At 34.3% G+C, this 24481-nt stretch overlaps 1 protein-coding gene across 6 annotated transcripts in view; it reads right to left on the bottom strand.

Moving 5' to 3' along the window:
- The window catches only part of CHST15 (carbohydrate sulfotransferase 15), a 139736-nt gene that overhangs the window by 81099 nt on the left and 34156 nt on the right, over positions 1-24481 (bottom strand). Inside the window, exon 1 of one of the 6 annotated variants that reach the window (XM_074295807.1) lies at positions 23723-23743. The exons of the other annotated variants lie outside the window; for them this stretch is intronic. The gene's annotated coding sequence lies outside the window, so the exon portion shown is untranslated. Of the gene's footprint in view, positions 1-23722; positions 23744-24481 lie in introns of those variants that run through there. 6 annotated transcript variants of the gene reach the window in all.

Below are 24481 nucleotides of genomic sequence, written 5' to 3' on the forward strand. Positions count from 1 at the left end.
AAATCTATGTTGACACTTTTAGTTTCATAAAAGTGAGTGGCAGGGGTGGAGTCAGTCTTACTGGCAGAGTAAAGTCAGGAAGCTGCTCAAGCTCTCCTAGTTTCCCTCGAAAACCATGTGAAATCAAGCCTCTGAATAGAGTTTGATGGAATGAAACTACTCTTCAGTTCAAGACAGAGTAAAAAAATTCAAGAAAGGTTAGTCTCAGTGGGGTGAAAAAGTGGTTCAGCCCAGCTCAGACAGATTCTGAGAAAGCTGAGGAGAGGGTCTTAATCACACAAATCAGCAACTGGGACCTTCGGTCTTGATCAGAGGAGGAGCAGATCAGTGAGGCAGCTCCAGTCCTAAGTCAAAAGATAAACTCTGGGAAACCAGGCAGTTTCCTGAAAAGAGCAGGAAAAGCTGCTCCCCTGCAAACACAAGGAACTTCTGTACTCTAAGCCAAGGCTCCAAACTGCATAGAAAATTTGTGACAGAGCCCCCTTTATGCCAGGAGCAGAGCTCAACTATAAAAGTAAAAAAAGGAGGAAATACTAAAAGAAAAGGAATGAAAATGAGCAAGAAACAGAACAGAACTTGGCCCATAGAAACCTAATATAGTAACAAGGAAGCCCAAAACACCAACTCAGACAAAGACAAAATGTCCACAGAGGAATTATCAAAGAGTAATATGAGTAGGTCTCAAGTCCAAAGAAGCTTCTTGGAAGTGCTTGTAAAAGATTATAAAAAGCAAATAAGAGAGGTAGAAGAAAAAATAAGAAAAAGATATGAGATGCAAAAGATAGTCAACAGCTTAGAAAAAGGAGGAAAAAAATAACTGAAGAAAACAACAACATCTTTAAACATACAAATGGCCAAATGCACTGAAGAAAACAACACCTGCAAAAGTAGAATTAACCAAATGAAAAAGAGATACAAAAGGTAACTGAACAAAGTCACACATTAAAAACTGGAACAAGGTAAATGGAAACTAATGACTCTATGAAACAGGAAAAAAAAAATCAGCCAAATGAACTAAAAAGAATGAAAAAAAAAAAGGGAAGAAAATGGGGAAATACCTCATTAAAAACAAAACAAAAAAAGCAAAACAAACAAACAAACAAACAAAAACAGCCAACCTAAAAATAGATATAGAAGAGACAATTTAAAAAATTATTGGCATAGTTGAAGGCCATAACCAAAAATAAAATAAAATTTTTAAAAAGAGCCTGGATAGACTTCTACAAGAAGAAAAACTGCTGCAATAATCTAGAAACAGAGAGTGAAATACTCATTGAAATAATCCATCAATCCCCTCTGGAAAGAGATCTCTCAAGGAAAACCCCAAGGAACATTATTGGAAAACATAAGAACTGAAATATCAAGGAAAAATACTATAAGTTACCAGACAAAAAAAATTCAAATATCAAGAGAAACATGGACAGGTAAATAGGGGAAAATGTAGCTATTTAAAGGTTAAACTGCTTTTATCCCTAGATGGGGAAATAATACTTAAAACTCTTAAGAACTGCCTCTTTTATTAGTACAGTTAGGGGGTATAGGAGGTGTGTATAAATTGACTCTGATGGGATGCTATTAAAGAAAAAGAAATTAAAGAGTAGGAAAAAAGTGTACTGGAAGAAGAAGAAAGGGGAGTTATAATGGGACAAATTAGATCACATGAAGAGGGGCAAAAGACCTATTACAATAGAGGGAAAGAAGGGAGGGAGATGAGCATTATCTAAAGTTTAATTTTGTCAGTTTTGGCTTTAAGAGGGTTTAACAATCAGTTGGATATAGAAATTTAACTCTATAAAGAAGTAAGAGGAGAAAGAGGAAACAAAAGTGAAGGGCAGAGTAGAAGAAAGAAAAGAAACATTAGGGGCAAAATAAGGTAAAGTGGAAAGGAGATTAGGTAGGATGTTGAGTGGATAATAAAAAACACTACAAAGGACAGGTTAGAAAAAGGAGAGAAAATAGGATGGAGGGAAATACAGAATGCAAATGGTATGAACTCTCCCATAAAATGAAAGTGAATTCCAGAGCAGATTAAAAACAATTCTATAATGTGTTGTTTACAAGAAACACATTTGACACAGAGTAAACAATGGCACTCCTTCCCTGACTCTCTATACCATTAATTATTTAATTTTTAATAAAGATGCAGTGGCTCCTGGCAGACAGGTTTTATAACTCACCAGAAGGGTAGTGTCCAGTGCAAGCAGCTCCACTACCTTTAGATAATCGCCACATGATGTGGAGAGATCCAGAAAGTGGTGAATAGAAGGGACCAGATATGTTAACTGCTTGGGGAAGAGGGTTTGCTTGTATTTCTACAGATGGAGAAGGAATCAAATGGGTGCCAACAAGTCGTATTCGCCTTGTTCATCAGAGAGATTGAAAAAGAGAAAAACCTTGAAACAAAGGAGAACTAAGAACAAAATCTGCAGGAATCATTGGATTACCTAACACAAGATGAGACTATTGCAGGACTTCAAAACTTGCAGGAATTACTGCATTCCTGGAACATGAAGTAATGGACAATAGATTCCTTCTGGACTATTTCTAGGACTTATGGACATGTATAATTCCTCATGTTGATTCATGTTATTTGTTACATCACTACTATCCTGTGTTACTAAGTGCTTACTTATGTAATTTATGTAATTCTGTGTAATACCTCCCATATTAATGGATTTATATATACCTGTTTTAAGAGTGAGACACTTCAGAAACCTGTTAATCTGATTTGATTTCCTATTTTCTTTGATGTTCATCTCCCTTCCTGAGATTCAGGGAAGGTGTGATCACCTCCTCTTATGGTGTTTTCACCCCTTTTTTGAGCAGTCAGGGAAGCTGTGATCACCTCTTTTTTGGGGTTCTCACCTCCTTGAGAAGTCAGGGAGATAATGACTACCTATGTTTTAAAAACAAAAGAAAGTGGGAGATGTTATGGGCCAGAACTTAAAACAAGGTGCTGAATCAGTGGACTTGATAGAGACAATGATTACTTAGCATGGTAATTTAATAGTTCTCTAGTTCAGTACATATACTTAGTATATTTCTTACTTTACTTACTTACTATAATTTCACAAGATTCACACATTTAAGATTGCCTATATAAGCTAGGAGCCTCAAGCAGGATTCAATCTAGGAGATTCAGAAGCCAAGATTCAATCAGGGAGATTCAGAAGCCAGAGCTCAAGCTCTCGGAACTAAGACTACAGAAGGCCTCTAAGAAAGCTAACCAGGCTACAAGAAAGGAGACAACACTTGGAAAGAGACAATAAAGGACTTTAATATCTGGCTACATTTGGAGTGATTACTGAACTGAAACTAAGGCTGCCTCCAGAGACCCCAAGAAAACCCCAACAGGAGAAGATTAAATTTTAGAGAAGAATATTACAAAAAAAAAAAAAAAAGCTTCTACCCAAAGAGTAATGTGATATGACTCCCTTCCCAGATAGAATTTATAGAACTCAAAAAACAATTCAAAAATCAAATGATATACATTAAAGAAAAACTAAAGAAAAAAATTAAAACCATCCAAGAAAAACAAGATTTTGAAAAAAAAAAAGTTAACCAATTAGAAAAGGAGTCTCAAAGATGAAAATAATTCTTTAAAAATTAGAATGGGGGGGAAGCTAGGTGGCACAGTGGATAGAGCACCAGCCTTGTATTCAGGAGGACCCGAGTTCAAATCTGGTCTCAGACACTTCCTAGCTGTGTGACCCTGGGCAAGTCACTTAACCCCAGCCTCAGGGGGGAAAAAAATTAAAATTGGACAAGGAGAAGCCAGTGAAGCTATGAGAGACAAAGAAATAACAAAACAGATAATAAAGAATGTAGAAATAGACCAGAATGTGAAACATAAAAAATAATAGATCTGGAAAATAGATCAAGAAGAGAAAATATAAGAATAATTTCATTGCCATAAAGTTGTGACCAAAAAGAGAATCTTGACACAATAGTGCAGAAAATGATCCTAGAAAATTGTCCTGGAGTGATATAACATGAGGGGAAAGTAGAAATAGAAAAAAAATCTACCAATTATCACCCCAAAGAGATTCTTTGTTGAAAACACAGAGTGATATTATTGCCAAATTTGGAAATCCTCAGATAAAAGAAAAAATTTTGCAAGAAACAAGAAAAAAACAATTCAAATACACTGGAGCTAAAACTAGAATTGTACAAGACTTATCAGCAGCTACCATAAAAGATTGCAGGTCTTTTATCTACAGACAAACAAAAGAACTAGGCCGGTAGCCAAAAATATCATGTACTACAGCAAAATTACCTATAATTTTCAATGAGAAAAAAATGAACATTCAACAAACTTATAGATTTTCAGGACTTTCTATCCATCAAACTAGAACTTAGCTCAAAATTTAACATATAAGAGCCAATATCAAAGAGAAATTTTAAGGAACTCAACAAGGACAAACTGTTTAAACATGGACAAACTGTTTATGTTTTCTTTTACATTGGAAATGTATATTTTATGTTTAAGATAAGGGTAAAGGTAAGGGTAAGCTCAAAAGAAAGATTGGCAGAGTAAAGGTAATCAAGTTATCAAATTACAGAAATGAGGTGCAATGAAAGAATAGACATAGAGGCATTAGGGGAGGAAGGTTCATAGTTCTGAAAACCTACTCACTTTGGGAATAGATTTAATAGGCAACAGTACATATAAACCATAAAGGGTATGGTACCCTCCACAATCTATAAAGAAATAAGTAGGGAGGGATGGGTGAATGGGAAAGCAAAGGGAAGAAGACAAGAGAGAGATATCTGGTTGAGGGGAGGTTAATAATAGTGCACCAAGTTATGGACTAGAATTTAATGAAAGTCACAGGGATAAGAAAGATGTGTATATCTGGAGTATGTGATTATGAGTGTGTGTAGTAAATATATATCTACACATGTAAACATATACCTTTTCTTAACTGTAGCTTGCTGAGGGATGAAAGGGAGATGGGTGTGTCTATTTGTTGTGTCTGTATATGTATACGTATGTATACATACACACACATATGTATGTATTTATCTAAATCATATATGTAAATATATCCTTTCTTGACTACAGCCTGCTTGGGGGTGGAGTGGATGAAATGGAGGAAAAAATAAAGTAAATAAGGAGTGCAGCAGAGAACAAAAGAATAATTTACAAGGAAATAAAGAAAAGATAGACACTCATGAATATAATTTTTCATTAATATATAAATACGTATATGCTTTCTTAAATTGGTATTTGTTGTCATGTATTTTGAATCCTCCCTGATGTTCTGATGGACACATGATAATGTTCTCTTTTGTTTCATTTTGTTTTGTATTGCTTTTGTTTTCTTTTTTCTTATTCTGTTTCTTCAAATAAAATTTAAAAAGATTAAAAAAAAAAAGAAGAAGAAAAAGAAACCACAATGCTGTCTCAGTTTGATCTCTCTCCCACACCCAAATTAAACAAACAAAATCATGGGGAAGGAGGTTGATTTGTTTACTTGAAGGTAGGAGGGTCAGGCCATTGTCCCATCAAAGCCAAGCCCAATATAATACAACTTAATGCACGGAAGATGATTTTTTTTTTTAAAAAGGGGGGTAAAGCTGCCTAACAAGGCAGATGTCTTTTATAATTGGGATGAAAAGAGAGGGTCTGCATATTGATAGGGTTCTCCCTTTCAAAAACAACTTGCAGTAATGATAATGCAGATGTACCAATGCACCCTGGAATGAATAGATTATAGGAGTCACAATTGGAAGGATAGCAGCTGCACACTCCAAAACAGATGGTCCTGATGATCTGAATAGTTTTAAATATTGTTTCCTTTCCAAAGATAAGCAAGATAAGGCCCCAGTTAACCCTTGAATGAGGGAAGCCACCTAGAATGAGAGATTTTCTTATAGGCTTCTTTTCTGGAACAAGAGCAATTGATCTGACCAAATTACACAGAAGTGAGATGTTCCTCAAAGGGTCTTATATAAAGTACAGAAGTATTATTCCTCCAGGGGGTCTGCTGCCTGCAGACATTAAGGTGCAAGTCACTCAGCCAGTTAAATTTCACTGAGAGTCCTCAGAGTACAGAATACAGAGAGGCCTCTAGAGTATAGATAATACCCAAATAAATAAATAAATGAAAAATAAGAGCTAGATGGTTCCAATACTGAAGGAGTTCATCATGGAAAAAAATACATGTTGGAAGAAGGAAATCTAAACCTCATTTTATCCCAATAATTCTTGAATTTTTGTTTGAATCAATGACATTTTCCCCACCTAATATGCCTTAAAAAAAAAAAAAAAACTTTCTAATCTGCTATTTAAGAATAAAAATTATGGTTTTTTCATGTGTATGCAACAGTCTTTTTCTCCTATGTGAAAAACAAAAAAAAAAAAACGTTATGAAAGAATTAACCAGAGATAACCATTTTATATTTAGGCCACATTTTGATCCCAGGAGTGAAAAAGGCCATCTCTTGTCATGAAAGACCATGGGGAAAGATCAGGAACCTGCCTAAGAAACTATCTGGTGGAAAGAAATTAACCTTGGAGCATGAATAGTGTCCAATGAAATTAGGGTATGGGAGAAAGATCTTGATCTAAGAAGGCTACACATGGTGGGGGGGTGGGGAGGAGAAGGACTTAAGAGAAAGAAAATATTACTTAAAAAATTGTAGGGAAAGATAGATTCTTTGATAAAGAATTCAGCTTATGCCATCCTTTTCTCTTATGTCCTACCTCTCAGGATAGAGGACAGCTTTATATTGCTAGGGGAATTTCTGGATAAATGTTTAATAACCAAGTCTGGATCCTAGGCAGAAAAAGAGAATTAAGAAGGAAAATAAGAAGACTGCACATAATGAAAGCCAACAGAGCACAAGATAGCCATGCATAAATACTTTCTGAGAAAAGCACTTTTTTTGAAATGATAATGAAAAGTTCAATTCCATTAGAAATACTCCATTGCAAAACAACTGTTTGGTCATATATACATATATTGTATTTAATTTATACTCTAACATATTTAACATGTATTGGTTGACCTGCCATGGGGGTGGGGGAGGAGGGGAAAAATTGGAACAAATGGTTTGACAATTGTCAATGTTGTAAAATTACCCATGCAGATATCTGGTAAATAAAAACTATTAATAAAAAAAAAGAAAGAAAGAAATACTCCATTGCAATTTCCAGAGACTTCAAATAGGAACTGTCCCAAAGATAGAAGAATTTAGTAGAAAGTCTAGAACTAGAGAAAGCAATTAAAATAACGGCTCAAGTTATCATATTCTAAGCTTGCCTTTGAACTTTTAGAATATACATGGTTTCTAGCCAACTCACCCCAGATGGAATGAGTAAAGAATCCAGACTCAGTGGAACAGTGCTTACAGAGGACAAAGAGAGCAGCAGCTCTTTTATAGACAGAAATGGTCAATATCCATCCCACCAGAACAGTGTCAAAACCAGATAAATACAACAGGTTATCAAAAAATATTTTCCCCATCAAAATGGAAATATTTTTTAAAAAGATCGTTGGTCTTAAGTGAAAAAGAAAATCACCAGTGCTACAAATACCAAACAATAACAACAATCTGAGCTGGGTCACTGTACTACTCCAGCATGCATTTTAAAATTTACTTTCAATATTTAATAATTATTTCATGTGAAAATAATAGGCCATATTCAATTGTAGGATTCTTATCTGAAGTAAAATGTATATATATATATATATATGTGTGTGTGTGTGTGTTTGTGTGTGTGTATACATATGCCTCTACATGCAAATATATAAGTAAACATATATAAGTGTGTATGTATATAAGTAAATGAGCATTTATATATTTATATTTATATATTAATAGTCTAAATGATATACATGTCTTCTCATATATTTGTATTATATGTAAAGAGACATACTGATGTTTATAAATTGTAAATATATCATATTTATATAAGAATGTTTAATATATATATATATATACATATTTATACACATGAATGTATGGATCTTATACACATTGAAGAAATACATTCAAATTCTGCCTCAGACACTTAATTGCATAATCTTGAAAGTGTTAATTTCTTTTAATCTCAGTTTCCCAAACTATGAAATTGGATAATACACTATAATACTTACACACGCACACACACACACACACACACACAAACACACACACGTATGTGTGTTTAATATGTATGAAGCTAGAAAAACTTTTATACATATAGATGCAGATGTACACACATATGTAAATTATGTAATATATGTCCATATCACTTTCTTTAGTCTCATAATCAAATTTCCCAGTACACATTATATTGCCTTTTAAGAACTCCCACAAAATTCCAGGTATTTTGCTCTATGGGAAAATATCCTCCCTTTGGATCATTTTCATTATTTTCCGCATAAATGAAACTTGGCAATATTTCAAGAACATTAAGTATTCAAAGTAAACTGAACCTCAAATTATCTTTTTTTTTTTTTTTGTTCACTTAACTACTTTCTCTCTCTTCCATGCCTATTATCAATGAGCTGAGAATGTACTACGACTGGGCAAGAAATGTTCACAAAAGTGACAAAATACCAATTACATATGGTAATTAAATGAGCATTCTGTTAAATCAACTGAGGGCATTCATTTGTGTCTACAGAATGCAAAACCAGCACTTCTAAAAGAAGAATAAGCCAGGTAAAATTCAATTTAGGCAAAAAAAAAAAAGCCCTCTAATCAGGCATATTCACTTCCACTTCTTACTAGTTCACTCAATCCCTTTTGGCATTGGTAGTTCTTCAATTCTAATTGTTCAGTTATTGTCCCAGGATATGCTCAGGAAAAGTGAAAGACCTGTTTTCAGGTAAGACAAAGAAGTTATTAGCAGCAAGGTAGGATAATTTCTTTCTTCAAAAAATATGGGAGTTGGATTAGCAATGTGATCAATGGAGATTTAGTCAGATGACAGGGGTTTGATATTATGCTGGACTGAAGAAATACATTCAAATCTTGTCTCAGATTGCTGCATAATGTTGAAAGTGCCATTTGTCTTCTTTCAATCTGTTTGCTAAAGTGTAAAAGTGGGGGAATTACAGCACCTATCTCTCATAGTTGTAAAGATCCAATGAGGTAATATGTGAAGTACTTTGAAAATCTTAAGATAATAAATAGGAATAGGCTTTTATTATTATTGCACAATACTTATCTTGTAAAAGTAGGAGTAGACAGCATAGCCACAAGAAGGCTGCAGTATTTAAGTTGCATCTCATAGATGAATGTAGAACACTGCTTTCAAAATTAGCTGTGAGAATAAATCATTTCAAACAAAAACAAGCTAGTGTATAGCCTCAGCGTTAGAACTACTATTTTATTGAAGTTAAATTAAAAAAGAACTCCAAGAAATTCAGAGAGTAGAGTGAATACTACAGAAATGGGCCAAATCCAATTAAAAGCTTTTTTAAGGCAAATTTTCTTAAAACTGCAAGTTGTAATTCCATATAGGGTCTCGTAATTAAATGTAGAGATAGTGAAATTATGATTTATCAATAAATGTTTGATTTGTATTCTTATTTTATATACCCATGTACCAAGGATCATATAAAAATTTCTTGGGCCAAAAAAAAAAAAAAAAGAGAGAGAGAGATCATGAGTTGGGTAGAAAAAGTTTAAAAAGCCCTATTTTAAAGGACTGTCATCCTAAAGTTCCATTGGATCTTATGCCATCATTGTCTTATAAGCTTGAATATGGCTGGGCACAGTGAGGTTTGGTATCCAAATGCTTTACTTTCACATCATGCAAACATATCCCCAAATAAATAAGAAGAATCACACTAGATTCTGAGAGCCTGGATAAATGGCATGATCAAATTCAGGGTTGTCTATATGCAGTTCTCCCATTTGCCAGATATGTGACTTCAGGTAAACTCTTTATCCTTTCTGAGACATAGCGTCTTCCTTTGAAAAATGAGGCAGCTGAACTGTCAACATGGTCAATTTAGAAAGTGGAGAAGATTGAAACATGAATTTGAGTCTCAGTTACACTACTTTGTAGTTATTTGACCTTAAGAAAATCACTTCAATTTTAGGCCTTGGTTGCTAGATCTATAAAATGAGGAGGTTATTATATTATGTGACAACTGAAGTCTCTTTCTAAATTCAAATCTAGAAACCTCAGATTTCTAAGGTTCCTTTTCTGCTCTAAATTGTACAATTGTAGAGATGGGAAAGGATGGAAAGGAAAAAAATTAAAGTGGTCAGTAAGAAAACTGTTATAATTTATAGAATTAATCAAGGCTTAAGGCAGGTTTTTTTTCTTCATTCACTTTAATGTTAAAGTAGTTTATAGACAAGGCAAATAAACATTGTTTTCTTATATGAGTATCATTCTATATGCAAAAGACAAAATAAAATGTAGTTTGTGGCCTGGTTGTTTTTCAGTCATGTCCAACATTCTGTGACCCCTTTGGGGGTATTCTTGGGAAAGATACTAAAGTTCTATGATTCATATTTTGATGGAAAAAAAGTAAGATGAAATATGGTTGACTAAGGTTTTCAAGTATTCATACTGTTCTGATGATGGTAAAATCCTGGCTACAAACAAACCTTGAACAAGAAATACAGGAGTTGGTTATCCCCAGTGAGTCCCATACAGAGGATAGCAGCATTCTTTTTCTAGATCTGGAAAGAATAAGTAAAGTTTGGGTGGATAGGAAAATATGGGGGGAGGGAGGAGAGAATTTAAGGCTGTACTTGGGGAAGCTACTATTTCACAAAGAGATGATGTCAAAAAGCAAGCCAGTTTTGTATACAAAATAGGATTAATTCTCTGGCTTTGCAATAAGTCAAGGTCTCTGATGATGTAAGACTTTCCTGGACAGCAGAGCTTAGCATATGCCATATTTTTTAGTTCATTTCCTTTTCTCAATTCCTGCTATAAATTGATCATTTACTAAATAGGGAGGGGGGGGGATTCTACTTGGAGTATCTGGAAGGTTTTTTTTTTTTTTTTTTCCAAATAAACTGCTGGGCTTACTGATGCACTGGCCACAACAGATCATGAACACAGAATGTAATGATCCAAAAAAAAAAAAAAAATTGAAGGATCCAAAGCATGCACTTAGGCTTTGGTGTGATTAATGTTCCAAGACTAATATAATTGCAAATCTCTATAAATTTACATTTTGGAGGTTTAGAAGCAGAATATTAATAATATTTTCCATAGATTGACATCCATAAATTTTCTATTACATTTTCCACACATTTTAACTTAATCGTTAGCTTCTTTGGCAACATTTGGATTAATTAGAATTACTAATTAAATTAGTATTTTCTGAATGCTTATTATGATTTTTAAAATCATTGTAGTCATTTGAAGAATACAAAATAAAGCAAAAAGAATGCTACTCTTCTACAGTCAAAGTTCTGTCACTAATTTGATATGTGATAAGCTGGTTGCTTGATTTCTTTGAACCTCAATTTTTTTAACTATAAAATGGCAACTCACAGTTTTGAGACCCAAATGAGATAATCCATGTGTCAAGCTCTGTGTAACTGTATAGTGCTACATTATTGTGATCTATTAATAAATACAATTCACAAATTCAAAAGATTTGAGAAGGGGAGATGTTTGGTTTGAGCACTGTTGATTTAAGGTATTTGTGGATAAACAAATGGAGGTGGGAGGTAGATTCTCATGGAAGAGACCCAAACTAGATCTATGCATTGGAGAATCACTACCATGAAAGCTAAGAGTGGAAGGTGTAATGAATATGCTTCTCAATAGTTGGTATGGATCTGTGATTGCAGAATTCTCATTGTGAAAATTTAGTCCAGTGATACAGATAGGTACCTGACCTATGGCATATAGTTTCAGAGACTTGCCTAAAGAACTAAAATGTTAAGTGATTTAGCCATTGTCACAAAACCAGAACATGTCAGAACTCTGCCTTGAAATAAAATTTATCTAATATGCCACATTGCCTCTCCATGTATGCACATGTTTATATAAAATACTTGTTTTGGTTCAATCATTTCTAACTCTTCGTAATCCTATTTGTACTTTTCTTGGGAAAGATACTGGAGATATTTGCCATTTCCTTTTCTAATTCACTTTACAGATGAGAAACTCAGTCAAACAGGTTTATATAACTTGCCCAGGGTCACATAGCTAATAGGTATCTGAAGCCAGATTTGATCTCAGAAAGATGATTCTTCCTGACTTCAGGCCAAAAATTCTATTCATTATGCCACCTAACTGTTCCATACAAAAATCTAGAAATTATATAATGGAGGAAGGGATATAATAAAGCCAGAGCTAGATTTAGGTTAGATTTTTTGGCTCTGACACTAAATATAAAACTGGACAAGTCACTTAGTAGCTCTGTGTCTCAGTTTCTTCATCAAATAGACTAGAAACTACAGGATTCCATGATTTAGAGGTGGAAGATAAATTTCTGCATTAATTATCTGCTTTAATTCTCTACTTTTTGCAGATGAAAAAAAAGAAAGAGAACAAGAGACATGAAGTGACTAAAAATATCTACCCTATACAAATAATTTGCAATGTTATTGTGAGGATAAAATGAGCTAACACATGAAAGAATTTTGGAAAACATAAAAGTACCATTCAAATGTAAAATGGTATTACTTCTTTCATTTTATTAATTGTATTAGGTTTGCCAGGTGTGTTTATTATAAGAAAAAGCATGCTCATTGGGAACTATGTTCAAAAAGTAATCAAACTGTGCATACGCTTTGATCCAGCAGTGTTTCTACTGGAATTATATACCAAAGGGATCTTAAAGGAGGGAAAGGGACCCACCTGTGCAAAAAATGTTTGTGGCAGCCTTCTTTGTAGTGGCTAGAAACTGGAAATTGAGTGGATGCCTATCAATTGGAGAATGGCTGCCCATAGATTGGAGAATGGATGAATAAGTTATGGCATATGAATATTATGGAATATTATTGTTCTGTAAGAAATGACCAGCAGGATGATTTCAGAGAGGCCTATAGAGACTTACATGAACTGATGCTGAGTGAAATGAGCAGGACCAGGAGATTATTATACAAGGCAACAAGAAGATTATATGATGATCAATTCTGCTGGATATGGCTCTCTTCAATAAGGAGATGATTCAAATCAGTTCTACTTGTACAGTGATGAAGAAAGCCATATACACCCAGAGAGAGAATCATGGGAACAGAGTGTGGAACACAACATAAATTCTCACTCTCTCTGTTGTTGTTTGCTTGCATTTTTCTTCTCAGTTTTTTTCTTCCTTCTTGATCTGATTTTTCTTGTGCAGCAAGATAACTGCATAAATATGTATGTATATATTGAATGTAATGTATATTTTAACATAAAAAAGATCTTTTTGGAATACAGACCAAGTGGTGTTGCTGGATCAAATGATGCATACAAGGTATTAACAGTTTGGTTGCCCTTTAGGCTCTCCAGAATAGTTGCATCAGTTTACAACTCCAACAAAATGCATTAGTTTCCCAATTTTCTCACATTCTCTCCCTACTTCCCTTTTTTGTCACATGAGTCAATCTGATAGATGTGAGGTGTATCTCAGAGTTAGTCTGATTTGCTTTTTTCTAATCAAAAGTGATTTGGAGCACTTCTTCATATTCCTATAGATAGGTTTGCTTTTTTCATCTAAAAACAGCTTGTTCATATCCTTTGACTTTATCATTTGGAAAATGGCTTGTATTCTTATAAATTTGACTCAGTTCTCTATGTGTTTCAGAAATGAAGCTTTTATCAGAGAAATTTTCTATAAAAATTATTTCCCAACTTTCTGCTTTTCTATTAATTTTGGTTGCAATGATTTGATCAATTTATTAATAAGCATTTATTGTACACTTTCTATTGTCGAGAGCTCTGCTAGGTGCTAGGGACATAGCCAAAAAGTGTTCATGACATTCTGTACAGGAAGAAAATATGTAAATAATAAATAAAGCATATACAAAATTAAAAAAAAGAAAAATCATGTGAACATGCCATTGTAAGAATCTAAAAGCCATGAAACAGTTTATCTGATTCTTAGTGAAAAGAAAAAAATATTCATTCAATGAGATTTCAATGTGTAAATGTTGAAAAACTTAACAATTAGAACATTTTGTGCATTGAACTATTTACTGCATAGCTTAAAATTGAAACCATTGGTAGTTAGCTATAGCACGTTAAAGCTTGCAAAGAATTGTATATACTTATTTCTTGGGATTCACACAAAAAACTCAATGAGGTAAATACTATTATTACCTCCATTCTGCAAATGGAGAAGCTAAAGTAGAGAATAGAGTAGAGAGACTTATCCATAATCCATATAGTTCTATAATCCATAAAGTTCTAAAGGAGAATTTGAACTCAATATTTCCCGATTTCAAGTCCAATACTCATTGTATTTTATCAACAAGCTATCATCGAGAGGTTTTAGGGGGGAAAGAATTTCAAAATATAGTTAAAAGCAGAATACTTTTATTTAAGATAAAATCATGACTTTGAGGCAATTATCCAGTTATTTTTAAAAATTGTCACATATTTCAGTGATCTGGCCACTTCAGACAAAAATATTATTGAAATCTGAGAATCAATTTTAATCCTAAAGAGCTAATGAAGGCTAGACCTTCACTAGATAATGTGGACTACTCACTTATGACCCGTGACTCGGGATTTCACTCTTTAGTTTCATTTGTTGATCAAGGTTTAAACATGCTATTTGTTCCAGACACTTCTATACTGTCTCCTCTAAGCCAATGTTTGATTATCATATCCTCTTCTTATTCAAGAAGCTTGGCTGTAACTTTATCATAAATGAATTGTTTAGTTACCTCCAATGATGACTAATTATGGGAGTTTCCTCCTTCCTCCTTAAATTCTTTAAAAAAGAATTGCTAACATCTCTCAAAAGAAATTTCATTTTAATTTCTTCAAAGTCAGTTTTGAAAGGAACCACTATGCTCTTAAATTCTGCCTTAATATCAATTGCATCAGTATAACCTGGCTATAAAACACTTTGACAGCCACAGTTAACAAGGATTTTTAAAGTAATACCTATTCGCATGACAGACTGTAAAATGTTCAATATGAAGAAGCAGCATAAATACCAACAACTCAGTTAATCAGTACAGGGGGCAGCTGTCTACTGTATCTCTAAACACATGCAAGTAGAGTATAGCTAGAAAGGAGATGTGTAGGCTGGGCATGAGAGCTGGCAATGCTGCTGCATTCTCTCTGGCTATCTTCCAAAGCTAAACATAAATCACTTTGGATTATGCATTTTTTTTAATATTCTCCTCTTTGTATAGTGATGATAGCTGAGGTGATTGTATGCATTGTGCTACATTTTGCTCTTGAAGTTACATATTGCTCTCCATAATTTAGCAGCATTCATCAATATCCCATATGACTTCAAATAAAGGGAGAATTGGATTCAATTTACTTTAATTCCACAGTTACAGCTACAACACAAGCAGCATTATAAATACTCCTAGGAAACTTTAAAAAAGAACAGCAAAGGAAAAAAAATTCCCCCAAACTTCCCAGGTTTTCTAAGTTTGTGACCTTTGACCTCATTTTCATGGAATGAAATAATGCTGAGTTAAAAACATAACACAGAAGGACCAAAATTTAGATTATCAGACAAGCCCAATCCCAGTGGAATGGGGCTTTTGCTGGATAAAAACATGAGTGTCAAGGGTATATTAAAAGATCACAGGTTCAGAGCAAAAAGGTAACTTAGGGGACAAGAATATGATTTATTCATTTAAAGATAAAGAAATATAGACTTAGAATGTTTAAATGGCATGCCCAAATAGCTACTATCTGAGGCAGAACTTGAATCCCTAATTCCTGCTATTTCATATTTTCTGGATAACTTACTATTTTTGTTCTTGTTCTTTTATCATTTTCAACAATTTGTTGAACTATTTGGGATTTTCTTGGCAAATTTCCTTCTCCATTTAATTTATATTTATGGGGAAACTGAGGGAAACAGGCTTATATGACTTGCCCAGGTCATAAGTATCTGAAGCCAGATTTGAATTCATGAAGATGACTATTGCTGGCCTATTGTTCTACCTACAATTCCACCTAGCTGCCCTAATACTTTCTAAACATAATAACTTTACTCAGGGAAGATTAACCTTGAGTAAATATCACAGTCAACCTTTAAGGGGAAAATAAGTCTCAAGATGGCAGCCTAAAATTTGTGAAAGGGAGTACTATGGGAAGATCCAATCCATTTGTTTTGGTAATAATGTTTTATGGTCTGACTATCTAAATATGTGAAGATTAAGTTGACCACAAAGAGGAAGGAAAGGTTGGGCAGAGAAGAATTTCCTAAATTGTTTCAGAGGTTAGTACACTGCAAATGCCCAGCCCCTCTATGAGAAACTATATACATTGTATAAAAGCTTACGTATTTTTGTCAACTCATGGAGTAGAGAACCTAGTTACTGTGTTGAGCTTCTAGAGCTGCCTCCCATGAGAATGAAGGACCAGAGGATCACAGATTAGAACTGGAAACATGAGATCACTGAACCTTTCTATAGTTAAAGAAATCAAAGGCAAAGGAGTGAACCAAGAGGCAAAGCTGGGGCAACAAAGGCTTTCAAAGCTGTTTAGATATTTGTGTATGATGAACTACAAGCGTTTGGAAGGAGTTTGTATAAAAGGACTTCATCTAAAATTAACAGGCTATAGTGGGAAGAATCCTGAATCAGTAATTAGAAAACCTCAGTCTGAATTGCCATTCCTTTACTCAATATCTCTGGAATCACATGCTAGTCAATTCATATCTCAACAATTTCATCTAAAAAATTAAGAAATTGGATTGAATGGCATCAAAAATCCATTCCAGCTCTAAAGTTCATGATTCTCCTTTAGTTTGGCCACAATAAAAGAATTGAATCTTTTCACTCTTCCAAAAGATGGGGATGACATCATTCACAACACAAATAACAATTTGGAAGAAGGAACACCTCAATGAGTGCTTCTGGATGTGGCAAACTGTCCAGCTCAGCTCTTATATCCCATTTAGACTTTACCTAATTGGATGTAGAAAGGTGAAGGATGGCCGTGGAGGATGTGAAGGAGTCCATTTTGCATCTATGGCATCACACTCATATTTTGAAGGAAAATGTACATGTCTAAAAACACGATGTGGTACAATTTTGTGATGACCTCAGTGAAAAGGAAAATATAGGGAGATCTGAGCTTTAGGTCCAATATTTACCTTGAAGAATCCTCTTGATCTTTTTCTTTGTTTCCAGGGTTAATATTAGTAAAGACATGCTATAGTGGGAAGAACAGGGTGCTATCGTCATGAGGAGAATCATATTTAGAATCTGAGGTCCTGGTTTTAAAATCCAAAGTCTACCCATGTGACATTAGGATGATCATCTGTATTATGAGGGGAGAGTTAACAATGGAGGACCTTTGAGACTCCCTTTGAAATTCCACAAGTTTAAGTGCAAAACACCTTACAAGTCTCCAAATAATATTTCCAAATTATCAATGTGTCTTTTAATTGTAGCAAAAAATTATAACTAAGTACCCCTTTCTATGATTTCTCCTGATTGGTCTTGCTCTTTGATTTCCATAAAGGCCAGTGCAAAACTTACTTATTTGATCCACCCATTACCAATCAAATTGTATATATACTAATAAGCATAATACTAAGAATGAGTAGGAAGACAAGTCTTGGAGTCAAACCCTACTCCTGACTTTTAGCTGTGATTCCTGAGACAAATGACTTGACACTTCCTATGACTAAATTGCAAAGAAGTTGCTCAGTGATGTGCCTTACCTCAATCAACAAGCCCCTAATCTATTCTTGAAATATTTGGACAGATTTTAAGTAGAGGAACAATTAGACTTTTTCTGCATTGGCCCATAAGATAGAAATAGGAACAATGGGTGAAAGGTGCCAAGAGGCAAATTGAGCCTTTAGGAAAAGAAATAACCTGTAATAGCAAGAGATATAGGCTAGAATGGACCAATTCTTAAGGGAGAGAGTGTGTTCCCCCTCATCAAAAGGTTTAGAGCAAAGACCAGAGGTTCTTCTTCACAGATAGGATATTCATAAGATTCATTCTCAGTTGTAGTTAGGACGAGCTGAATAGGCATATTGCTAATGACTTAATGATTTTGTGATGTGTTCTCTCTCTAAAGTCAGAGTTGGTTTGCCTGTGATACATAAATTTGTTTCTTGGTAATTGTATTTCAATAGATTTGATTTCCATTGTAATCCTGTACATTTTATTCCATGCATTTAAAGAAGCAATTTGAGAAGGAATTCATGGGTATCCCCAGATTCACTGCACCAAATGAAAAGAAAAATGATCTACCTGCTATTCTTAAAACTAGCAATCATGGTTTCCATAACTGAGCATTTCATCTTTCACCTAATGCTGACTGGCTACAAGGAAAAAACATACAGCTACATATAGCAAAGGCAAACTGAACGCCACAAGCCTATCATTACCATTCCTTGTAAATGCAAACAAAAATTATGCAACAATATTAATCATTGAGAATCTGTCACAACTACAGCTTTTCTTCATAATGTAGTTTTGCATGTTATATTAAATGCTTGTTTTTTTTAACAGATAAAGATACAGTGGTTTTCTGATAAGGCAGGTCGCGCAATTAGTCATAGGTCCAGCTCATTTGAGAATATCATATATCATTCCTAAATCTACTGAAACAGATGAAATCAGGTCAAGAAGAATTTATTGAGAGTTTACTATGTGCCAGGCACTGTGCTAACACTGAAAATGAAATAAAAATAAAAAAGGATAGTTCCCTAGCTTCAAGGAATTTACATTCTAATGGGGGAAGACAACACTTTAAAAAGGAGGTGTGTGAAGGAAGTCTTGAGAGTCAGGAGGAGAATCAGAAGTGAAATGAGAAGCAAAGTATTTCTTTAACAGAACTTCTTCAAGATGAAAGTTCAGGAAGGAATTGAGGCACTCAGCAATTGAAGGAAGGGGCCACTGGAAAAGAAGGATCTTTTAGAGGAAAAAGACAGCAATCATAATCAGTAATAATGATGTACGTTACTCTAGTGCTCTTTCTAGATTCCTTTCAAAGCTATAATACAGAGCTAAATAAATGGAGGAGCAATGGGCAGAACTTTGGGCCTGCAGTCAAAAAAAAAAAAAAGAAAAAGAAAAAAAAACAGTTCAAATTTGACCTCAAACCACCTATATGACTCTTTTTTTCCCTCAGGTTTCTCTACTGTAAAATGGGAATAATAATAAGATGAAGACCTATCTCTTTAAATTTGAGAAAGAATCAAATAAGTTAATATTTACAAATTCAGATTATCTTTATAAATTTAGTATTTATAAAGCACTTAGAGCAATGCCTAGAACATAGTGGGTGATTAATAAATACTTTTTTCTTTCTTATTTTCCCCTGATTCTTCATGCTTTAACTACCCCATATGGAATTTTCTCTGGTGTCCTCTCACATTCAACTTCTTCATGTTTCAAATTACCTTAGTTCCCCTATCTGAACTCAGTCACCCAGCCATAAGCCACGGCTCTTATTCCTTTGTACCTAGAGCTCTGAACTTTGTAATTAACCAAAAAGCAAGCTGATCTATTCTAATAATATTACTTTTAACCATCTCAGAAGCATCTGTATTTTAAATGTATAAATATATTTGAAGATGTGAATTTCTAGTTCTAGAATTTCTAGCACCCATAAAGTTGAAGTGAAATATTCAAATAATGTTGGGTAAATAGATTTTTGAACAATTAGACCTATCCATGAGGGGGAGGGGAGTGTCAGAACATGCTTCAAGTCTCCCTCCCCTATTGGTTTCTTGTCTTCCTCTAGTTCAACTCAAATTAAAAAAGAAAAGAAAAAAGCTTTAAATATTTTCCTATAGGCTGACAGTAGGGTGGAGGCAAATCTGATATGCAAAAGATGGGAATCAGACTGTAACTCAGGAACTCCCTATATTTGTTCTTAGTAATATGGATGATAAGGCAAAAAAAAAAAAAAAAAAAAAGTACAAACATCATTGGTGGATGAGAAGAAATACATGGGAAAAAAGGGGAGGGGAACAACTCAACATGCCCAACTAACTGTGACCTTGTGCAAGATATTTAATGTTTCCAGCTCCTATTTTCCCACTTCTAAAATGAGGTTTTTGACTCAGGTAATCTCTAAGGAGAAGAGGGAATAGGAGAGGACTAATGAACCAAGAAATTTCAGTGTAATAGAAAGAGCACTGTCAAGGAAATCCAAGATTTTGGTCCCTGTAGAATGTCAGTTTGAAAATAGGTATTTTTGTCTTTGTATCCTGAGTACCTGCTACAAAGTAGAATTCAATAAATGTTTCTTTTGAACTGAATTCTAGTCATCCTAATCCAGGCTCTATCACTATGTAACATCTGACAAGACACAACCAAGCTCATTCATGGAAGGTCCAATGAAAAGACTTAAATTTAGGAAAAACTTTGAGTTCAAATTCTACATTTGAAATTGACTAGCTCAGTTCTGCTAGCTCCGGGTCTCACTTCTGGAGCCTCAGTTTTCTTATCTGTATGTTGGAAATAATAATACCAGGTAGTCTCAATTCCAGAGCGTTGTTTTGGTTTGATACTCAAGGGGGAAAAAATGTAAGAATTCTCAGAGAAGCATAAATTCTTTTACTTAATATGCTCTGTGGTTTTTATATGAACTTGGCTTCCCGTAAAGTAATATCCCTAGATTTCAGAATTCTGGAAGGAATTAGAGCATATTTTTAATAGATTTATATGGCTATCTTCTTCATGGCTCAATTCCCACTTCATCAAATGTAATTTCAAAAAAGAAAGGGGGAAGAGGGTCAAGAGCAAGCCATTCTTTCTAGAGAAATTTTGATTGGTACTTTCTCCTGGGTAAAGGGTACCTCAGGCTACATTTTTTTGGGGGGGTTCTTATTTTGTCCTAGAGAGGGTCATGGTTCAACTGAAGCCTAAAATACAAAAACTGAGTTAATTACTATTAATTAAGTGCAAGGAAACAAAGAATATGCTCTCATTCTCCTCACACATTCAATCTGTCACCAGAGTTTATCATTTCTATTCTCACAATTTTCAGATGCTTCCATCCCCTTCTCTCTTCTTTCTAAGCCATTCATTTAAGTTTAGGTACTTAACCCATTTTGCCTAAACTACAGCTATGGCTTTTAATTAATTCATTTCCCTGCTTGATCTAGAGCTCTCTCCATTCCAATACATTCTCTAACCAGCTGCCAAAGGAGTTTTTCCAAAGTACAGGTTGGACCATGTCACCCCACCCACCCACTCCCTGCTCAATAAATTCCAATGCATCCCTGTTACCTCTACAAACAAATATAAAATTCTTCTGCATGAAGCTCTTTGTTAAACCTAACCACTTAAGTCCTGTTAACATTTACTGTACCCCTCCACGATTCTATGAACTAATCACAGTGGCCCACAAGATATTCTTTGTAAAGGACATGCCATCTCCCATCTTGAGGTGGTTCAGTGGCCCAGGGGATAAATCACTAAGCCTCCAGTCAAGAAGACCTTCAAATCCTAGACTCATTTGTTTCAAATTCCCCTCACTTTGGATATCTTCAACATAAAGAAGATCCAACTCACTTCCAGTTGATCAATGATGGACAGAAACAACTACAGCCAGAGAAGGGACACTGGGAAGTGAATGTAAACTGTTAGCACTACGTCTATCTACCCAGGTTACTTATACCTTCGGAATCTAATACTTAACGTGCAACAAGAAAATGGTATTTACACACATATATTGTATCTAGGTTATATTGTAACACATGTAAAATGTATGAGATTGCCTGTCATCAAGGGGAGGGAGTAGCCGGAGGGAGGGGATAATTTGGAAAAATGAATACAAGGGATAATGTTTTTAAAAATTACTCATGCATATATACTGTGGAAAAATTATAAATAAATAAAATTTTTTAAAAAAGTAAAAAAAAAAAAAATTCCCCTCACTTTGTTTTACATGGTCAGAGACAGTGTAATAGAAAGAACATTAAACTGACCTAACTCATACAAGATTCAAGATCCTAGTCCTAATATAATATAAAACTGAAAATAATCAGTAATTTTTAATTTTTTTTTGTTTGTTTGGTTTGGTTTTGTCTTTCTGGTCCTAGTACCTACCTCCCAGGGTTGTTGTGAGAAATCATTTTTGGCATATAGTAGGTACTTAGTATGTTTGCTCTCTCCAAATCCCTGCTTTCCCAAGCTTTTCTTCTGGCCATCACATCTCCCAGGCTTGGAATGTTTATCAGTATCCCTGGCTTCTTTCAAGATGTAGCTCAAATCCCATCTTGTTCAGAAGTTCTTACCTGAGCTGCCCCAAAGCTAAGGCCTTTCCCTCTGAGATCACTCCATAATCAATTCCATATGTGTCTGATATGTGCCCAGTTATTTACATGTCGTCTTTCTCATTAGAATGTAAGCTCATTTAGGACAAAAAGAGTATTTTTCCCCCTTCTCTTTGTATCTCTAGTGCTCAGGAGTGCTTTGCACCCAGTAAACCTTTAATAAATGCTTTCTGACTGACTGATCCTACAGATATTAAAAGAATACAGTAGCAGACTGGCACCAATTGTAATTTTTTTCAAAAATTACATTCCTAGCTAGTCTTAAATCTTGGCTTTAAAAATGCCCTTGTATTCCCAGACTCCATAACATTGCTTTTGTTTCACTATTGAAGTAACTGTTCACAAATGTGAATTTGATTCTCATTTCATGGCCCTATGTCTCAGTTTGCTTTTCTGCAAAATGAGATAATAAAAATTTACATTATTTACAGATAAATTATGAAGTTGAAAGATAATGGAGATTTCAATATTTTTAAAAAATATAAAGCTTTAACAGTTATATATACACATAATTTTACTATTGTACTCATAAGTAATTACCTTTTTATTATGCTATCTATAATTTATTATCATTTGTCATTCTTGTTTTTATAACAATTTTATTGAAGTCTGACAAAAAACAAAAACAAAAACAAAAACTGGCAATGCCCTGGTCAAGTGGCTTCCAAAATAACTGTTACTTTTTTTTTCTACAGTCACATATTCTGCAATGATTAAAAATACAGAGTGAACTGCATATTTATAGTCCAAGATCACTATAAGTTTCTTTAGTACTACCACATAAGCTACATTATGACTCTTAACAACCCTCTGCTAAAAGGCCCCATGAATTCAAGTTCTGTTGGAAACAACGTTACCTGGGGCAAACAACTTCTCTCATCTGTGAAGTGAGAGGATAATACAAAGTCCTATCTACCTCATAGAGTGTCTGTGAAGAAAGCCATTCTAAACACCGAGTTAATGTGAACTATTATTGTTATTTTGCAGTACTTTTGGAACACAAGCTAGAGCTGGGGAAAACAACAGGCAGATGCTTCCCTCCCATTAGGGCAGAAATATTGTACACCTCTTTGTTGCCTTAATTCATGGTGCAGCATAAGCAAATACTAATCACTCAAAACAAGAAAAAACAGACAGTCCCTTGAGTCAAGATAGCTCTTAGTCACTTCATTTATTTAGAAATAACCTGATTTAAAAGTTGGCTAAAGATAATGGCTCTTGATTTTTTTTTCTTTTCTCTCCCAGAAGTCATAGGATCTTAGATTTAGAACCAGGATGGGTCACCAAATCTAATCTCATTTTACAGGTGAGGAAACTGAGGCAGAGAGGATAAATGACTTACATGTCCAGGAACATACATGGCTACTTACTGAAGCAGGATTTGAACCCAGTTTTTCTTGACCCCTTGTATGGTAGCCTATACTAGGCATGGATTCTTAGATTGGGATTAACTGACCTAAAAAGGATCCATAAATAAATTTTAGTATGTCCATGAACTCATATGGGAAAAAAAAAAGCATCCTTATTTTCACTAACATTTAACTGACTGACACTTAACATTTTCTTTGATTTAAAAAAAAAATTGTGGAGGAGTCCATCAGCTTCACCAGACTGACACAAAAAGCATAACTCCCAGAAATTAAAAAAAAAAAAAATGCTAACTCCTATGAGATAGAAAGCAACAAAAAAAAAAAAAAAAAAAAAAAAAAAACATGTATTCCTACAATTTCCCATAGATATCCATGATGAAGCAAAGTAATTCAGCTCTTTTAGTTCTTACCATTCGAATAAAATTTGTCACATGAAATTGGACAAAGCACCCACCTGAAGAGAAGCCAAACCAATGCATTTTCCTTTCAGACTCTTAAAATTTTCTAAATAGTGCCATTAACCACTTAGACCTCACTTTACTGCTAAGTGAGCAGTTAGGAGTCTAATGATCCACAGTTTCCATGTTTAGTATTTCCCAGAGTTTTAAAATTTCTCACTTGAGTACCATACTCCACCAATGAGGGCATTACTAAGAACTGGTTCATGAGGTTGAGTTTTAAGAACTGAGATATCAGTTAAAAGATTTTAGTTAATAAGACTACAGGGATGGAAATACTATATCATGTTCATTTACATAA

This window comes from Sminthopsis crassicaudata, chromosome 2, assembly GCF_048593235.1.
Source record: "Sminthopsis crassicaudata isolate SCR6 chromosome 2, ASM4859323v1, whole genome shotgun sequence".
NCBI classification, from domain to species: domain Eukaryota; kingdom Metazoa; phylum Chordata; class Mammalia; order Dasyuromorphia; family Dasyuridae; genus Sminthopsis; species Sminthopsis crassicaudata.